At 47.6% G+C, this 18260-nt stretch overlaps 1 protein-coding gene across 4 annotated transcripts in view; it reads right to left on the bottom strand.

Annotated features, from left to right (window-relative positions):
* Positions 1-18260, bottom strand: part of ripor2 (RHO family interacting cell polarization regulator 2) — a 174341-nt gene that overhangs the window by 137922 nt on the left and 18159 nt on the right. Inside the window, exon 1 of one of the 4 annotated variants that reach the window (XM_033014219.1) lies at positions 14327-14519. The exons of the other annotated variants lie outside the window; for them this stretch is intronic. The gene's annotated coding sequence lies outside the window, so the exon portion shown is untranslated. Of the gene's footprint in view, positions 1-14326; positions 14520-18260 lie in introns of those variants that run through there. 4 annotated transcript variants of the gene reach the window in all.

The following is an 18260-nucleotide window of genomic DNA, read 5'->3' as shown; positions in this document are numbered from 1 at the left end:
CTGTATAGGGTTTGTACGTTCTCCCTGTGACTGCATGGGTTCCCTCCCACACTCCAAAATGTGGGTGTGTAGGTAACAGGCCCTTCGGCCCAACTTGCCCATGCCAACCACCTTGCCCCATCTACGCTAGCCCCACCTACCTGTGTTTGGCCCACATCCCTCTAAACCTGTCCTATCCATGTACCTGTCTAAGTGTCATTTAAATGTGATTATGCTACCCAGCTCAACCACCTCCTCTGGCAGCTTGTTCCGTATACCCAATACTCTCTGTTTGTATCTCTGTACCTGTCCTAATGGGTTGGAAAACTCTTTTTCGGGCATCGTGTTGGGGGGGGGGAGGGGGGGGGGGGGGGGTGCGTGATGTAGAAAGCAGGAAGAGAACACACAAGGGGCGGCACGGTGGCACAGTGGTAGAGTTGCTGCCTCACAGCGCCAGAAACCCGGGAGTTCCATCCTGACCACGGGTGTTGTCTGTACAGAGTTTGTACGCTCTCCTCCTGACCTGTATGGGTTTTATCCGGGTGCTCCGGCTTCCTCCCACACTCCAAAGGCGTGCAGGTTTGTAGGTCAATTGACTTCTGTAAATGAATCCCTAGTGTGTAGAACGCAAAAAGTGAGGTCAAAGGTCAAAAAAGGTCAAAGGTCAAAAACTTTATTTGCCATTTGTGCTTACACACATAGGAACTCTTGTGCGGCTATTCAGAGAGTCAAGTCAAGTTAAAAATTAAAATTTAAAATTTAAAATTTTTTTAAAATTTAACATAGAGGTAACATAGAACTGGTGTACAGATGGTCGTTGGTTGGCGCTGACTTGATGGGCCGAAGGGCCTGTTTCCACGCTGCATCTCTAAAATCAAAAACTAAAAATATGTAAGCGAGATAGGTAGATGAAGGTAATGCCCCTGTCCCACATAGGAAACCTGAACGGAAACCTCTGGCGACTTTGCGCCCCACCCAAGGTTTCCGTGCAGTTCCCGGAGGTTATTTAGGTCTCCCTACCTGCTTCCACTACCTGCAACCTCCGGCAACCACCTGCAACCTCCAGGAACCGCACGGAAACCTTGGGTGGAGCGCAAAGTCTCCAGAGGTTTCCGTTCAGGTTTCCTAAGTGGGACAAGGGGCATAAAAGATGCAGATCAGTCATGAATCATTCCCAAAGGCAAAGTAGTGTTCTCAGGAGCATCATTAAGATGCTGACCACAGAGTCTAAAGGGCCTGTCCCACTAGGCGATTTTTTTTGGTGACTGCTGGTGACTGTCATAGTCAAAGCAGTTCGCCGAAAAACCGGCGACTGGACTAATGGGCCTGTCCCACTTAGGCAAATATTTAGGTGACTGCCGGCAACTTCGATAATGGGATTCACCGAAGTCAGCACGTCATCCTGGCAACAACCTACGCCATCCTGGTGACAACCTACAACAACCTACGACAGCACTTACGTCAGGAGAGGACAAGCTACGACAAGCCCACGGTCACTGACTGTCGCCGAAAAGTTTTGAACATTTCAAAATCCAGCGGCGACCAGAAAAACACTACGACTCTTTGGGCGACTGAGGAGACTACTCACGACCATACAGGCAACACCCCGTCAACCATGTGGCGACAGCCTAGTCGCCTGTGGTCGCCTACAAAATCGCCTAAGTGGGACAGGCCCTTCACGCACTATTTTACAGCAATAATCTCATGAAACATTAACTGCTTAAACTCATCCACAATCAGTACCCCGTTCCTGCCTTCTCCCCATAGCCCTTGACTCCGCAATCTTTAAGAGCCCTATCTAACTCTCTCTTGACAGTATCCAGAGAACCTGCCTCCACCGCCCTCTGAGGCAGAGAATTCCACAGACTCACAACTCTCTGGGTGAAAAAGTTTTTCCTCATCCCCGTTCTAAATGGCTTACTCCTTATTCTTAAACTGTGGCCCCTGGTTCTGGACTCCCCCAACATTGGGAACATGTTTTCTTCCTCTAGCGTGTCCAAACCCTTAATGATCTTACATGGAAATAACCTTTCCAAAAGTTCCTGTAACGGGGTCGAGCAGATCTGCACGCAGTTTTGGTTACTGTAGTTTCAATAAAATACCACTTATTCAAAATGGTTGTATTAATTCTCCTCATTTTCAAGCAGTACCTCAGGATGGAGGTTAACTTGCTTCCCCTCTGGTTCAGTACAATCCTGGGTAACTGATACGGTGGCGCAGCGGTAGAGTTGCTGCCTTACAGGGCCAGAGACCCGGGTTCCATCCTGACTACGGGGCTGTCTGTACAGAGTTTGTACGTTCTCCCTGTGACCTGCGTGGCTTTTCTCCGGGTGCTCCGGCTTTCACCCGCACTGCAAAGATGTGCATGTTGACAGGTTAATTGGCTTTGGTAAAATCGTGAATTGTCTCTAGTGCGTAGTTTAGAGCTAGTGTACGGGGTGATCGCTGGTCGGCGCGGCCTCGGTGGGCCACGGGGCCTGTTTCCTCGCTGTATCTCTAAAGTCTAAAGTGTCGTGTGCATAAATGTCTGACAGATGCGCAGACGTGATGAGTGTGTTTAGAGGGACGGGAATAGACCAGTGTGGCAGCTGGTCCTGCAGTCCTCTCAGCTAGGGTTGCCAACGTTCTCACTCCCAAATAAGGGACAAAATGTCAAAATTCGGGACAAATTCCCGACGGCAATTCGTTGACCGACTCGGCCGTGGCTGGTTGAATGATGAGTTGGCCCGGGTTCTGGACTGCCCATAAAGCCCAGCCGGCGGGCCAGCTGTGGAGTTTTGGCCTGGGCACAACGTAGCGGGGAAAGTCCGGCGCCCCGTCCAACTCATGAACCAATGATCGGCCGTGAGAAGGAGGGGTGGTGGTGGCGTCGGCAGTAAGCGAAGGGTTGAAAATCGGACAGCTGGCCGGGCTGCCGACCAACTGGGCCACTGATGAGGTGCTGCTGCTGCACTCCATGGGCTGCACTACGTCGGGATGGGTGAGGCGGGGCAACCCCAGTAACCCAGGACACGTGACAACAATAAACAAAACTAATGTCCTGAGAATTAATCCATGCAAGTTATGTAACCCATTTAAGAGTCGTTTTCTTTTTCTCAGAAATATGTGTCAGATATTTATATACACTAGACTTTAGAGATGCAGCGCGGAAACAGGCCCACCAAGTCCGTGCCGACCGCCCATCCCCGCACACTAGCACTATCCGACACACACTCTTTACAATTTTACCAAAGCCAATTAACCAACAAACCTGCACGTCTTTGGAGTGTGGGAGGAAACCGTGGTGGGCACCTGTTTTATTGTGTCCATTTCCACTAATGCACATTTGACCATAGTGGTCGTAGGTGGACGTCCTAATGGGTTGCCGGTTGTCGGTAGCTTGCCGTAGCTTGACCTCGACTAGGTGGCAGGTTGTTGTGGCTAAAGGTATCAGGGGGTATGGAGAGAAGGCAAGTACAGGATACTGAGTTGGATGATCAGCCATGATCATATTGAATGGCGGTGCAGGCTCGAAGGGCCGAATGGCCTACTCCTGCACCTATTTTCTATGTTTCTATGTTTCTATGACAGTATTTGACAGTCGCCGAAAAAAATCGCCTAAGTGGGACAGGCCCATTAAGGACTCCAATGCATAGTTCCATCTACTGGGGATTGCTGGTAGCACATGCTGGCACCTTGCACTGTTTCCCATCCTCCCTATCACTTAGAGACACAAGCAACCGCAGATGCTGGAATCTTGAGCAAAACACAAAGTGCTTGAGGAACTCAGCGGGCCAGGCCTGCAACTGCGGAGGGAATGGACGGATGACTTTTCGGGTCACAAACCTTCTTCCGACTGGCAGGAGTAGGGGAGATAAAGAGAGGTGGGGGCAGGACAAGGCCTGGCGCTTGATGGGGTCACGAGTCATCATAGAGCTGTATTGCACGTGTGGAAGCTGCAGCATGACAAAGGTTAAGATAGAAACATCGAAAATAGGTGCAGGAGTAGGCCATTCGGCCCTTCGAGCCAGCATCACCATTCAACATGATCATGGCTGATTAACAAAATCAGTACCCCGTTCCGGCTTTTTGCCCATATCCCTTGATTCCCTTAGCCTTAAGAGCTAAATCTAACTCTCCCTTGAAAACATCCAGTGAATTGGCCTCCACTTCTCTGCCTTCTGTGGCAGAGAATTCCACAAATTCACAACTCTCTGGGTGAAAACCTTTTTCCTCAACACAGTCTTAAATGGCCTATCCCTTATTCTTAAACTGTGACCCCTGGTTCTGGACTCCCCCAACATCAGGAACATTTTTCCTGCATCCAGCCTGTCCAATCCTCTAAGAATTTTATATGTTTCTATAAGATCCCCTCGTGTCCTTCTAAATTCCAGCGATTACAAGCCCAGTCGACCCATTCTTTCATCTTACGTTAGTCCCGCCATCCCAGGAATTAACCTGGTGAACCTACGCTGCACTCCCTCAATGGCAATAGTGTCCTTCCTCAAATTAGGAGACCAAAATTGTACACAACACTAAAGGTGCAGTTTCACCAGGGCCCTGTACAACTGCAGTAGGACTTCCTTGCTCCTAAACTCAAATCCTCTCGCAATGAAGGCCAACATACCATTGGCTTTCTTCACTGCCTGCTGTGCCTGCATGCATACTTTCAATGACTGATGTACAAGCACACCCAGATCTCGTTGCGCCTCCCCTTCTCCTAATCTGACATCATTCAGATAATAATCTGTCTTCCAATTCTTGCCACCAAAGTGGATAACCTCACATGTATCCACATTATACTGCATCTGCCATGCTTCTGCCCACTCACCCAACCTATCCAAGTCACCCTGCATCCTCATAGCATCCCCCTCGCAGATCACGCTGCCATCCAGCTTTGTGTCATCCGCAAACTTAGAGACGTCACATTTAATTTCCTTGTCTAAATCGTTAATATATATTGGGGGTCCCAGCACCCAGAGCCTTGCGCGCCGGTACCCCACTAATCACACCCTTATACAACTGGGGTCCCAGCACCCCGAGCCTTGCGGTACCCCACTAATCACTCCCTGCCATTCTGAAAAGGACCAGTAAATCCTACTCTTTGCTTCCTGTCTGCCAACCAGTTCTCTATCCATGTCAATACCCTACCCCCAATACCATGTGCTCTGATTCACCTGTCTCTGACTGTAAGGGACCTCCATTCGTTTTCACTAATCTTTTCCTTTTTACATACCTATGGAAACTTTTACAATCAGCTTTTATATTCCCCGCAAGCTTTCTTTCATGCTCTTTTTCCCCCCTCTTAATCAACCCCTCTGTCCTCCTCTGTTTAGTTGTGAATTTCTCCCAGTCCTCTGGTTTGCCGCTTCTTCTGGCCAATTTATAAGCCTCTTCCTTGGATTTAACTTGACTTCCCTCGTCAGCCACGGTTGAGCCGCCTTCCCAGTTTTATTTTTTCGCCAGACAGGGATGAAGAATTTCTGGAGTTCATCCACGCGGTCTTTAAATCTTCGCCATTGCATCTCCACCGTCAACCCTTGAAGTATAATTTGCCCGTCTATCCTAGCCAATTCCCGTCTCATACCTTCAAAGTCTCCTTTAGTCAAGTTCAGGACTCTAGTCTCTGAATTAACCGAGTCACTCTCCATCCTAATGCAGAATTCGACCATATTATGGTCACTGTTGCCCAAGGGGCCTTGCACAACAAGATCGCTAACTAATCCTTCCTCATTACACAATACCCAGTCTAGGATGGCCTGCCCTCTAGTCGGTTCCTCTACATATTGGTTTAAAAACCCATCCCGTTTACATCCCAGGAAATCCTCCCCCTCAGCACTGTTACCAATTTGGTTGGCTCAATCTATATGTAGATTAAAGTCACCCATGATAACTGCTGTACCTTTGCTACACGCATCCCTAATTTCCTGCTTGATGCTATCCCCAACCTCCCTACTGCTGTTTGGTGGTCTGTATACAACTCCAACAAGCGTTTTCTGCCCTTGGCTATTTCACAGTTCTACCCATACCGATTCTGCAGCATCCAAGCTAATGTCTCTACTTGCTATTGCATTAATCTCCTCTTTAACCAGCAATGCCATCACACCACCTCTTCCTTTCTGTCTATCCTTCCTGAATATTGAATACCCCTGCACATTTAGCTCCCAGCCTTGGTCACCCTGGAGCCATGTCTCCATAATTCCAACTATATCATATCCCTTAACTACTAACTGTACATTCAATTCATCCACCTTATTTTGAATGCTCCTTGCATTAAGGCACAAAGCTTTCAGGTTAATTTTTCTTATCTCTCCTCTACCTTTTGCTTCTGTCCTCCTTTTATGGCCCTCTGTCTCCTTGCATTGGTTCCCATCCCCCTGCCCTGTTAGTTTAAACGTGACCTTTCCTGCACTCTCTTTCCCGTGTATTAGTGTTGTTACATTTGTATATTATTGTTTTGAGAACGTATTGTTATCTTCTATATTACTAAAAGTCTGATCTTGACCACTTCCTGTTGGTCTGTATATTGATTTCGAAAAAAACGCTGCCACGTACGTCTGTGATTTTTGGCCATCTTAAGCCAAGCTGCGCAGGACAAGAGGATTTTTCCCATCGATTAAAAAAAAAGAGTTATTAGTGTTTAAAAAATGTTGAGATTCTCTCTCCTTAAGGCCACGCCCCTTCCGGAGGGACTATAAAATCCGGAAGTGTTGAGTGCCTCAGTCAGTTTCTGCAAGATGGGGGAAGCGAGAGGATCACGTCTCTAAGTCTGAGCTGTGAATAACACTGAACTGTGAGTGGTTTTACTGACCTGTCAGTGCCCTTAATGTGGTTTGAAAATATAGTTTGGAAATGCTAAAGCTGTGTTGCCTTTGGTTTGGAAATGCTAAAGCTGTGTTGCCTTTGGTTTGGAAATGCTAAAGCTGTGTTGCCTTTGGTTTGGAAATGCTAAAGCTGTGCTGCCTTTGGTTTGGAAATGCTAAAACTGTGTTGCCTAATTAAAGTTGCCTTGCCTAATTAAAGTTGCCTTGCCTAATTAAAGTTGCCTTGCCTAATTAAAGTTGCCTTGCCTTCTATATAATTAAAAGTCTAATCTTGACCACTTCCTGTTTGCACTTTATATTGATTTTAGAAAAAACGCTACCACGTACAGCTGTGATTTTTGCTCATCTTACTCAGTCCCCCTCCGCTCATCAGGTGGTGAGGATTTTTCCCATCAATGAAAAATAAAAGTTATTAGTGTCTAAAAAATGTTGAGATTCTCTCTCCTGTCAATCACGCCATGAAGGCCACGCCTCTTCTGGTGGGAGGGGGAGGGACTATAAATCCCAGAAGTGTGGGCGTGGCTCAGTCTCTACAAGATGGAGGAGGAAGAGGTTACGACTCGCTGTCTTTAGTGGCCTTGCACCCTGCTTGAAATGGTATGAAACTGCACGTGAATTTGGTGGCCTTGCACCAAATGGAATTTCAAGGAATAGCCGTGAGTGAGTGAGCTGCCAGCACAATATGGTTGAGTGACTGAGCCGCCAGCCCAAGAATCTATTCGACCCACAATGTCCATACTAGCCCTCTGGAAACCAGTCCCTTCAGCCTACAACACCCATACTAGCGCTCCAGAAAGCCCCCCCACCCACTGGCCACCAATATTGGAATTGGTGGATAGGTGGAATATTGCGTTGGGGGACCAGCCCTCCCGTGTGATGCTGGGACCCAACTTAGTCTAGTTGATGATAAAAAGTTAGAATGTGCGGACAATTTTAAGGGTCAAAATCTGTACAAAAAGTCTACTTGGAATTTCAGATTAGTACAGTAACTGGGACTATGTTCTCTCCTAGTGCACAAGTAAATAAAGTGTGTCTGGAAAATGAATGGAAGTTGTCAGAGTCCAGTTGATCGGTGACGGCAGATGGAAACAGGCCTTTCCGCCCAAATCATCCCAGCTGACTAATCTAAGCTAGTCCCATTTGTTTGCGTTTGCCCCATCTCTATATAACAAAGAGTCTTCATCTTGTTTGTGTCTCTGAGTGTCAATCTGGTTAATTCCTATTTTCTTCTCTAAATCATTCCTATCCATGTACTTGTCCAAGTATGGAGAAGCAACCTTCCACCATCACCCTCTGCATCCTTCCATGAAGCCAATTTTCTATCCAGTCAGCTATCTCTCCTTGGATCCCATGGGATCTAACCTTCCAGAGAAGCCTATCCACTTTGGCGGCAAAAACAAGGGGGCAGATTATTATCTCAATGGGGTTAGGTTAGGTAAGGGGGAGGTGCAGCGAGACCTGGGTGTCCTTGTACACCGGTCACTGAAAGTTGGCGTGCAGGTACAGCAGGCAGTGAAGAAAGCTAATGGAATGTTGGCCTTCATAACAAGAGGATTTCAGTATAGGAGTAAATAGGTTCTTCTGCAGTTGTATAGGGCTCTGGTGAGACCACATCTGGAGTATTGTGTACAGTTTTGGTCTCCTAATTTGATTTTGGTCTCCTAATCCTTGTGATTGAAGCAGTGCAGCGTAGGTTCACGAGATTGATCCCTGGGATGGCGGGACTGTCATATAAGGAAAGATTGAAAAGACTAGGCTTGTATTCACTGGAGTTTAGAAGGATGAGGGGGATCTACTCGCTAGAATTCAGAAGATTGAGGGGGGATCTTATAGAAACTTACAAAATTCTTAAGGGGTTGGACAGGCTAGATGCAGGAAGATTGCTCCCGATGTTGGGGAAGTCCAGGACAAGGGGTCACAGCTTAAGGATAAGGGGGAAATCCTTTAAAACCGAGATGAGAAGAACTTTTTTCACACAGAGAGTGGTGAATCTGTGGAATTCTCTGCCACAGAAGGTAGTTGAGGCCAGTTCATTGGCTATATTTAAGAGGGAGTTAGATGTGGCCCTTGTGGCTAAAGGGATCAGGGGGTATGGAGAGAAGGCAGGGATGGGATACTGAGTTGGATGATCAGCCATGATCATATCGAATGGCGGTGCAGGCTCGAAGGGCCGAATGGCCTACTCCTGCACCTATTTTCTATGTTTCTATGTTTCTATCTTATAGAAACATATAAAATTATAAAAGGACTGGACAAGCTAGATGCAGGAAATTATGGAATTCCCTGCCACAGAGGGCAGTGGAGGCCAAATCACTGGATGGATTGAAGAGAGAGTTAGATAGAGCTCTAGGGGCTAGTGGAGTCAAGGGATATGGGGAGAAGGCAGGCACGGGTTATTGATAGGGGATGATCAGCCATGATCACAGTGAATGGCGGTGCTGGCTCGAAGGGCCGAATGGCCTCCTCCTGCACCTATTTTCTATGTTTCTATATGTTTCTATCATGTGGAACCTTGTCAAATTAATTACTGGTATGGTATACCGTACCAATTCAGTATGTTGTGTTTGACTCCATCTTGCTTTTCTTTGCAAATCCGCATTACCTTTAGGCCCTCAGTTGTCAAGGCTCAACACAGCCAAAAATAACGAAAGGCAGAGATAGAGTGGATGTGGGGGGGAAGTTTCTACTGGTGGGAGAGTCCAGGACTCGGAATTAAAGGGTGCTCTTTTAGAAAGGAGGTGAGGAGGAGCTTCTTAACTCATTGCCACAGAGGGCTGTGGAGGCAAAGTCAGTGGATATTTCTAAAGCAGGGATAGACAAATTCTTGATTCGAACGGGTGTCAAGGGCTATGGGGAGCAGGCAGTAAAATGGGATTAGGAGGCAGAGATCAGGCATGATTAAATGGCGGAGTAGACTCAATGGGGCTAAAGGCCTAATTCTACTCCTATAACTTGTGAACTTGTTGAGTTCATAACTATCATCTACTGCAGCAATAATGGACTGGCATAACTCCGGCCGAGACCATTGTTGCCACTGCGTGCTTTTGAACTTTAGTGTTAATCCTCCTCCCAAGCCAGTTACCACGGAAATACCATGATAAACTTCTCAACATACGTCATGACAAAGCCTGGAGGTGCTTTATCCCAATGTATAATAAACAGTTAGACAGGCACATGGATATGACAGGTTTGGATGGATATGGGCAAAATGAGGAAAGATGGGACTAGTGTAGCTGGGACATGTTGGCCAGTGTGAGCAATTTGGGCTGAAGGTCCTGTTTCCACGCTGTATGACTCTATGACTCTATAGAGACAAAATGCTGGAGTAACTCGGCGGGTCAGACAGCATCTCTGGAGAAAAGGAATAGGTGATGTTTCAGTTCGGACTTCAGACTTCATAGAGAGGAGGAGAACGTACCTTGAGGAGATTTTGCAAATGAGCGGACAAAATGTATAGGAAGGAACTGCAGATGCTGGTTTACACCAAAGATAGACACAAAGTGCTGGTGTAATTCAGCGGGTCAGGCAGCACCTCTGGAGAAAAATATGCTGTCTGAAGAAGGGTCTCGACCCGAAACGTCACCTATTCCTTCTCTCCAGAGGTGCTGCCTGACCCGCTGAGTTACACGTGCATTTTGTGTCTATCCTAGATTATGTGATTTTGATATTGGAAATAAACACTCAAAACTGCAAAGGATTGTTCAGGTCAGGTCGGGGGGAGTTCCCCCCGCCACGGGTACCATGTGATCCCTTGCTACCTGCTCCATGGTCGGATAGTCGGCGACTAAACCGTCTCCCCCACCTGGTTTGCCGGGTGAGGAGGGGGTTGTGGACCCCCAGCAGGACCAAAAACAAGACCTGTCAAAGGACGGATGAGCTCCTAGCGAGCAAACGGCCATCCACACTTCTGTAGAAGTTGTGATCACTGTCGTACATAGCTTTGTAAGGAACGTGATAAAGAACACACAGATCAAAATCCTATACTTCCAGCGGCGGAAGTCCGCAGGAACTGGACAGAGATGTATGGTGGGTTCGTCACCGTTCCCGTCGGAAACCAGCGTCACTGCGTTGCTAATGTTTTCAATGATGATGATGATGATGCAAAGAATTGTGGAAAAAAAAGAAACTCTGTCTTGTATCTGTGAGATAAACCTCCATCTTCAATCAAACTAAAGATTTTCCCGCGCATTTTCCCGTGCATCTGTGTTATCCTTCTTGAATGATATTGCATGAAGAAATGATATTGCAAAACAGTCCCTTCATCTTTCAGGATGGAAGTCCTTACCTTTACACCAAACTGGAAAAGGGAGATAGGCACACAATGCTGGAGTAGAGGGCCTGTCCCACTTAGGTGTCATTTGCGTGTCACGCAGATGGCGCGCAAAGATTATGTACATCCCAAAACCCTGGAGCGCCGTGCGCGATCGTGCGTCACTGCCTACGTCACCACGCACCATGCGCGCGTAATGCGCACCATGCACGCATCACGTGCGCGGCACGATGCATGCGTCGTGCGTCGTGACGTGTAAATGATGTCGCGTAAATTACGTGCAAATGACGCCCAAGTGGGACAGCCCCTTAACTCAGTGGGACAGGCAGCGTCTCTGGAGAGAAGGAATGGGTGCGTTTTGGGGGCCGAGACCCTACTTCAGACACTGAAACGTCACCCATTCCTTCTCTCCAGAGATGCTGCCTGTCCCATTGAGTTACTCCAGCATTTATGTGTCTATCTACGGTGTAAACCAGCATCTGCACAGTTCCTTCCTACACAGTGGTAAAATGGAGTGGTGTGGAAGGAGAGTATCTGGAATGTTGAGTTCCACCATAAGGCATAGGAAAGCACAGCACGGGAACGTGCCCTTCGGCCCATAATGACTGTGTTAAACATGATGTCAAGATAAACCAATCTCATCTGCCTAAACTCATGATCCATATCCCTAACTTCCTTGCATGTCCATATGCCTATCTAAAAGCCTTTTAATTAGCACTATTGTTTCTGTCTCATATCTTTTAGAGAAAATAATACCAGTTTATCCAACCTCTGCTTGTAGCTAATACCCCCAAATTAGGGTTGCCAACTGTCCCGTATTAGCCGGGACATCCCATATATTGGCCTAAATTGGACAAAAGAAACACATTTATATTCAATGTTCTTGTTCATAAGTGATAGGAGAGGAATTGGGCCATTCGGCCCATCAAGTCTACTCCGCCATTCAATCATGGCTGATCTATCTTTCCCTCTCAACCCCATTCTCCTGCCTTCTCCCCATAACCCCTGACACCCTTACTAATCAAGAATCTTGTCCCTAGCGTGTGCAGGATATTGTTAGTGTGCGCAGATCGCTGGTCGGCACGGACTCGGTGGGCCGAAGGACCTGTTTCCGCGCTGTATCTCCAAACTAAGCTAAACTAAACTAAAGATGCTGGAAGTAGCTTTTTCATCCAATGTGGTATGATTATTTGGAATAGTCAAGGACAAATTGATAAAAGCGAAGAAGACCTATTCAACTTACAATTGGATAGGACAGGTAATGTGCTGAAGTGTTTGGCATCAGTGGTTTTATCATCCTTAAATATATTATATTTCTATTTTTTCATTACCAGCATGAAAATCTTGCAGACAGTTAACGCTGGATGAAATAATAGGTGCCAGCGTAGAAACATGTTATTGGAACACCCAACCAAAGTAATTTGGCACCAAAAGATCGCTCACGTGAACTAACACCAATCAATAATAGAGTTAATGTCATAGTGTCAGTGATAGTGTCATAGTGGTACAGTGTGGAAATAGGCCCACAGCACGGACACAGGCCCTTCGGCCCCAACTTGCCCGTGCCGGTCAAGAAGCTCCGCCTACCCTAGCACTATCCCACACACACTGAGGACAATTTACAAACCTGTACGTCTATGGAGTGTGGGAGGAAACCGGAGCACCCGGAGAAAATCCACGCAGGTCAACGGGAGAACGTGCAAACTCCGTACAGGCAGCACCCGTAGTCGGGGATGGAACCCGGGACTGTAAGGCAGCAGATCTACCGCTGCGCCACCATACCTATCATGCGTGGGTACAAAACATAGCCCTAAAACGCTGGTCGAAGATTGGACCAAGGAATTGGAATCAGATGCTACGGAAAATCACAACAATCTGCAATAAATACAGAAAGTGCTGTGGACACCGAGTAAGTGAGGTGGAGCAACACAGGCAAGCATTTACAGTATAGAGTGATCGAGTCATAGAGTGATACAGTGTGGAAACAGGCCCCTCATCCCAACCTGCCCACACCGGCCAACATGTCCCAGATACACTAGTCCCACCTGCCTGCGTTTGGCACATATCCCTCCCTTGCTATTGAGGGAGTGCAGCGTAGGTTCACGAGGTTAATTCCCGGGATGGCGGGACTGTCATATGCTGAGAGAATGGAGCGGCTGGGCTTGCATACTCTGGGATTTAGAAGGGTGAGAGGGAATCTTATTGAAACAAAAGATTATTCAGGGTTTGGACATGCTCGAGGCAGGAAACATGTTCCCGATGTTGGGGGAAGTCCAGAACCAGGGGCCACAGTTTAAGAATAAGGGGTAAGCTATTTAGAACGGAGACGAGGAAACACTTTTTCACACAGAGAGTTGTGAGTCTGGGGAATTCTCTGTCGCGGAAGGTAGTGGAGCCCAATTCTCTGGTAGCTTTCAAGAGAGAGCTGGATAAAGCTCTTAAAGATAGCGGAGTCAGGCGATATGGGGATAAGTCAGGAAACGGGGTACTGATTGTGGATGATCAGCCATGATCGCATTGAATGGCGGTGCTGGCTCGAAGGGCCGAATGGTCTCCTCCTGCACCTATTTTCTCTGTTTCTATATGCTGTGGTACAGGAGCCTATTACACAGGGCAAGGAATAGCCTCAAAATTATTCCCCTTTTCACCGGTAATTTAAGAGATCTTTGTCGCTGTTTTTGTCACTGCAGGACAAATCAATTGAAAAAAATAGACAATAGGTGCAGGAGTAGGCCATTCGGCCCTTCGAGCCAGCACCGCCATTCAATGCGATCATAGCTGATCATCCCCAATCAGTACCCCGTTCCTGCCTTCTCCCCATATCCCCTGACTCCGCTATTTTAAAGAGCTCTAACTAGCTCTCTCTTGAAAGCATCCAGAGAACCTGCAGAGGCAGAGAATTCCACAGACTCACAACTCTCTGTGAGAAAAAGTATTGTCATTTGAGAGATCTTGTGTCGCTATCCTTGATTACTGCACGTCTGGTCATAAGATGCTTGTTGTTACCATAACGACCCCCCCCCTCTGGTTATTCTGTTTAAGAAGGAACTGCAGATGATGGAAAATCGACGGTAGACAAAAATGCTGGAGAAACTCAGCAGTGCCTCACCCGCTGAGTTTCTCCAGCATTTTTGTCCACCCCTGGTTATTCTGTCTGCCCTGCGTTTCAATATTTCTCCCCTGCATATATCTCTCTCTCTCCTCTCCAGTCAATTCACCGCAGAACAGATAGAATAAAACACCTCTCGCTTGTCGCCGTCAACAGAGCACCAACCTGGATATATATATCACCATGTCGCCTGTGTGTTTGTTGTGCTTCTTCAGAGTAGCGTCCCCATTGTCCTGAAGCACTTCACCGTTCCCAGCACCATTTCTGCTCCCACTGCTTTAAGACCCGGGCCGTGTGTCTTGTGGGCTTTTTTTATTTTCGAACAACACTGCTTGGCGTGCACAGGAGCCTGTCCCGGAGCCGCGTTTGATAATGACGGGCAAGAGGGGAGGGTGCCTGGCACTTATTCATATTCCCGTGGTGACGGGGACGCGGCTGGGAAAGGGAGATAAGCGCACATCGTCCCCTGCTATTGTCCCCTGCAACAAATGACTCTCCTCCACGGCGTCCAAACCTAACGGCGTTGAACCAGCAGCCTGCATAACGACAGCGTGGAAATAACTCGTGTGAGCTCAGTTTTATAGTCATAGAGTGAGGAAACATGATCACATTGAATGGCGATGCTGTCTCGAAGGGCCGAATGGCCTACTCCTGCACCTATTGTCTATTGACCTTCGGCCCAACTTGCCCACACCGGCCAACAATATCCCAGCTACCCACTAGTCCCACCTGCCCGCGTTTGGTCCATATCCCTCCAAAACCTGTCCAATCCATGTACCTGTCTGACCTGTTTCTTAAACGATGGGATAGTCCCAGCCTCAACTGCCTCCTCTGGCAGCTTGTTCCATACACCCACCACCCTTTGTGTGAAAAAGGTTTGGTCACCTTACATGAGAAAAGAAGGGTCTCGACCCAAAAGGATGCCTATTTCCTTCGCTCCATCGAAGCTGCCGCACCCGCTGAGTTTCTCCAGCATTTTTGTCTACCATGAGAAAAGACATAAGTTCATAAGTTATCACAGCAGAATTAGGCCATTCGGCCCTTTGAGTCTGCTCCGCCATTCAATCCTGGCTGATCTATCTGTCCCTCACAGCCCCATTCTCCTGCCTACTGAGAAATCACCATCTATGGGTGATGGGTCATTTGGTTTGTTGTGCGATAAACGCAGCTTACCGTGACCTTGATATCCCGCACAACCCTATCCTATCATCCCAACTGTCCTAGCAACAACTTTGGGGCGGCACGGTGGCGCAGCGGTAGAGTTGCTGCCTCACAGCGCCAGAGACCCGGGATTGATCCTGACCACGGGTGCTGTCTGAATGGAGTTTGCACGTTCTGCCCACGACCTGCGTGGGTTTTCTCTGGGTGCTCCGGTTTCCTCCCACACCCCAAAGACGTGCAGGTTTGTAGGTCAATAGGTTTAGGTAAAATTGTAAATTGTCCCGAGTGTGTAGGATGGTGTTAGTGTTGGGGGTGATCATGGGTCAGTGGGCCGAAGGGCCTGTGTCCACGCTGTATCTCTAAAGTCTAAAGTCCAAAAGGTGTGATCCTGACCCACCATCTACCTCATTGAAGACCTTCGGATTATCTTCAAGCAAACTTTATAGACAATAGGTGCAGGAGTAGGCCATTCGGCCCTTCGAGCCAGCACCGCCATTCAATACGATCATGGCTGATCATCCACTATCAGTACCCCGTTTCTCCCTTTGCTAAACATTACTGGACTTTATCTTTCACAAGGTCATAAGGAATAGTAGTAGAATTAGGCCATTCGGCCCATCAAGTCTACTGCGCCATTCAATCCTGGCTGATCAATCTCTCCCTCCTAACCCCATTCTCCTAACGTTTCACTCAATGCGATTCATTTTTATTATGAATCTGTACACTGTGGACGGCTCGACTGTAATCATGTATTGTCTTTCCACTGACTGGTTGACACGCAACAAAACCTTTTCACTGTAGATTTCTTGGCTAGTTTGGCTACGCATAATTTCAACAGGATGCTTGCGAGACATAAACGGTATTTAAACCTTTCGAAAGTTTCATCGTTTCACTAAAAAACAATAAACTCAGTCAGATAAAGCGTGGCACAAAATGTTGGAGTAGCTCAGCGAGTCAGGCAGCACCTCTGGAGAAAAGGAGCGGGTGACGTTTCAGGTCGAGACTCTTCTTCAGACTGAAATGTCACTGCACCAATTGCTGCATGTGACAATAAATGTAACTTGAACTTGAACTTGGGTAGACAAAAATGCTGGAGAAATTCAACGGGTGAAGCAGCATCTATGGAGCGAAGGAAATAGGCAACGTTTTTTTCTCACAGAGATTGGAAACACTTTTTCTCACAGGGAGTCTGTGGAATTCTCTGCCTCAGAGGGCGATGGAGGCAGGTTCTCTGGATGCTTTCAAGAGAGAGCTAGATAGGGCTCTTAAAAATAGCGGAGCCAGGGGATATGGGGAGAAGGCAGGAACGGGGTACTGATTGGGGATGATCAGCCATGATCACATTGAATGGCGGTGCTGGCTCGAAGGGCCAAATGGCCTACTCCTGCACCTATTGTCTATTGTCTATTGGAGGTACACAAAATTGCTGGGGAAACTCAGCGGGTGCAGCAGCATCTATGGAGCGAAGGAAATAGGCGACGTTTCGGGCCGAAACCCTTCTTCAGACTGAGGAACTTGAACTTCTTCAGACTGCAGAAGAAATCTTGACCCGAAACGCCCCCTATTTATTTCCAGATACTGCCTGACCCGCTGAGAAGGGTCTCGATCCAAACGTCACCTATTTTTTTTATTCTCCAGAGATGCTGCCAGGCCCACTGGGCTACTCCAGTACTTTACGTCTATCTTCGGTATGAAACCTGCACCTGCAGTTCCTTCCTGACGCAGCTGAAATTCAACCCAGACTTTGTTAAGAAGCTTTGAATTTCAGGGCTGCCTAATAACATGAAACTGACACACGATACCCAACGGCGTTCTAGTGATGCTTCTTAGCGCCACATAATTACCAGGCGCAGCTGCGACAGGGCCAATTATGCTTGGTGATGAGGCAAGGTTATTAATCCGTATCTTCCACCGCGTCCCTTCATCTCTATTCCACATCCGTTAACATCCCACATGGGCGCAGGTTGACATTAGCTGTCGATTGTAAACAGGCAGCGTCACCTAAAGCGCGCTGGAGCTCCCGTGAAAAACAAAATGAGATGTTGACGACTTCTAACAACTTGCTATCCAACAAGCACGTTGCAGGGACAGTCGATGCTGTTGAATGTACTCAGTTTAGATCGGAGGGAGGGACAGCATGGAAACAGGCCCTTCAGCCCATCGAGTCAATGCTGGCTGCTGCCTCACGGCGCCGGAGACCCGGGTTCAATTCCGACCGCTGTTCCTGTCTGCACAGAGTTTGGAGGTTCTCCCCAGTGACCTGCGTGGGTCTTCCCCAGGTGCTCTGTTCAAGTTCAAGTTCACATTTATTGCCACATGCACCAGTTAAGGTGCAGTGGAATTTGACTTCCCATGCAGCACAATAGAATAGAATGACTGTCATATGCTGGGAGAATGGAGCGGCTGGACTTGTACACTCTGGTGTTTAGAAGGATGAGAGGGCATCTTATTGAAACATATAAGATTGTTAAGGGCTTGGACACGCTAGAGGCAGGAAACATGTTCCCAATGTCGGGGGAGTCCAGAACCAGGGGCTACAGTTTAAGAATAAGGGGTAAGCCATTTAGAACGGAGATGAGGAAACACTTTTTCTCACTGAGTCTGTGGAATTCTCTGCCTCAGAGGGCGGTGGAGGCCGGTTCTCTGGATACTTTCAAGAGAGAGCTAGATAGGGCTCTTAAAGATAGTGGAGTCAGGGGATATGGGAAGAAGGCAGGAATGGGGTACTGATTGTGGATGATCAGCCATAATCACATTGAATGGCGGTGCTGGCTCGAAGGGCCGAATGGCCTACTCCTGCACCTATTGTCTATTGTCTATTAACACTACCCCACACACTGGGGATAATTTACATTGATACCAAAGCCAATTAACCTACAAACCTGTACATCTTTGGAGTGTGGGAGGAAACCGGAGCACCTGGAGAAAACCCACACAG

This window comes from Amblyraja radiata, chromosome 2, assembly GCF_010909765.2.
Source record: "Amblyraja radiata isolate CabotCenter1 chromosome 2, sAmbRad1.1.pri, whole genome shotgun sequence".
NCBI classification, from domain to species: Eukaryota; Metazoa; Chordata; class Chondrichthyes; order Rajiformes; family Rajidae; genus Amblyraja; species Amblyraja radiata.
The sequence above is the reverse complement of the archived record's forward strand: the minus strand, read 5'-3'. Positions and strand labels throughout refer to the sequence as shown.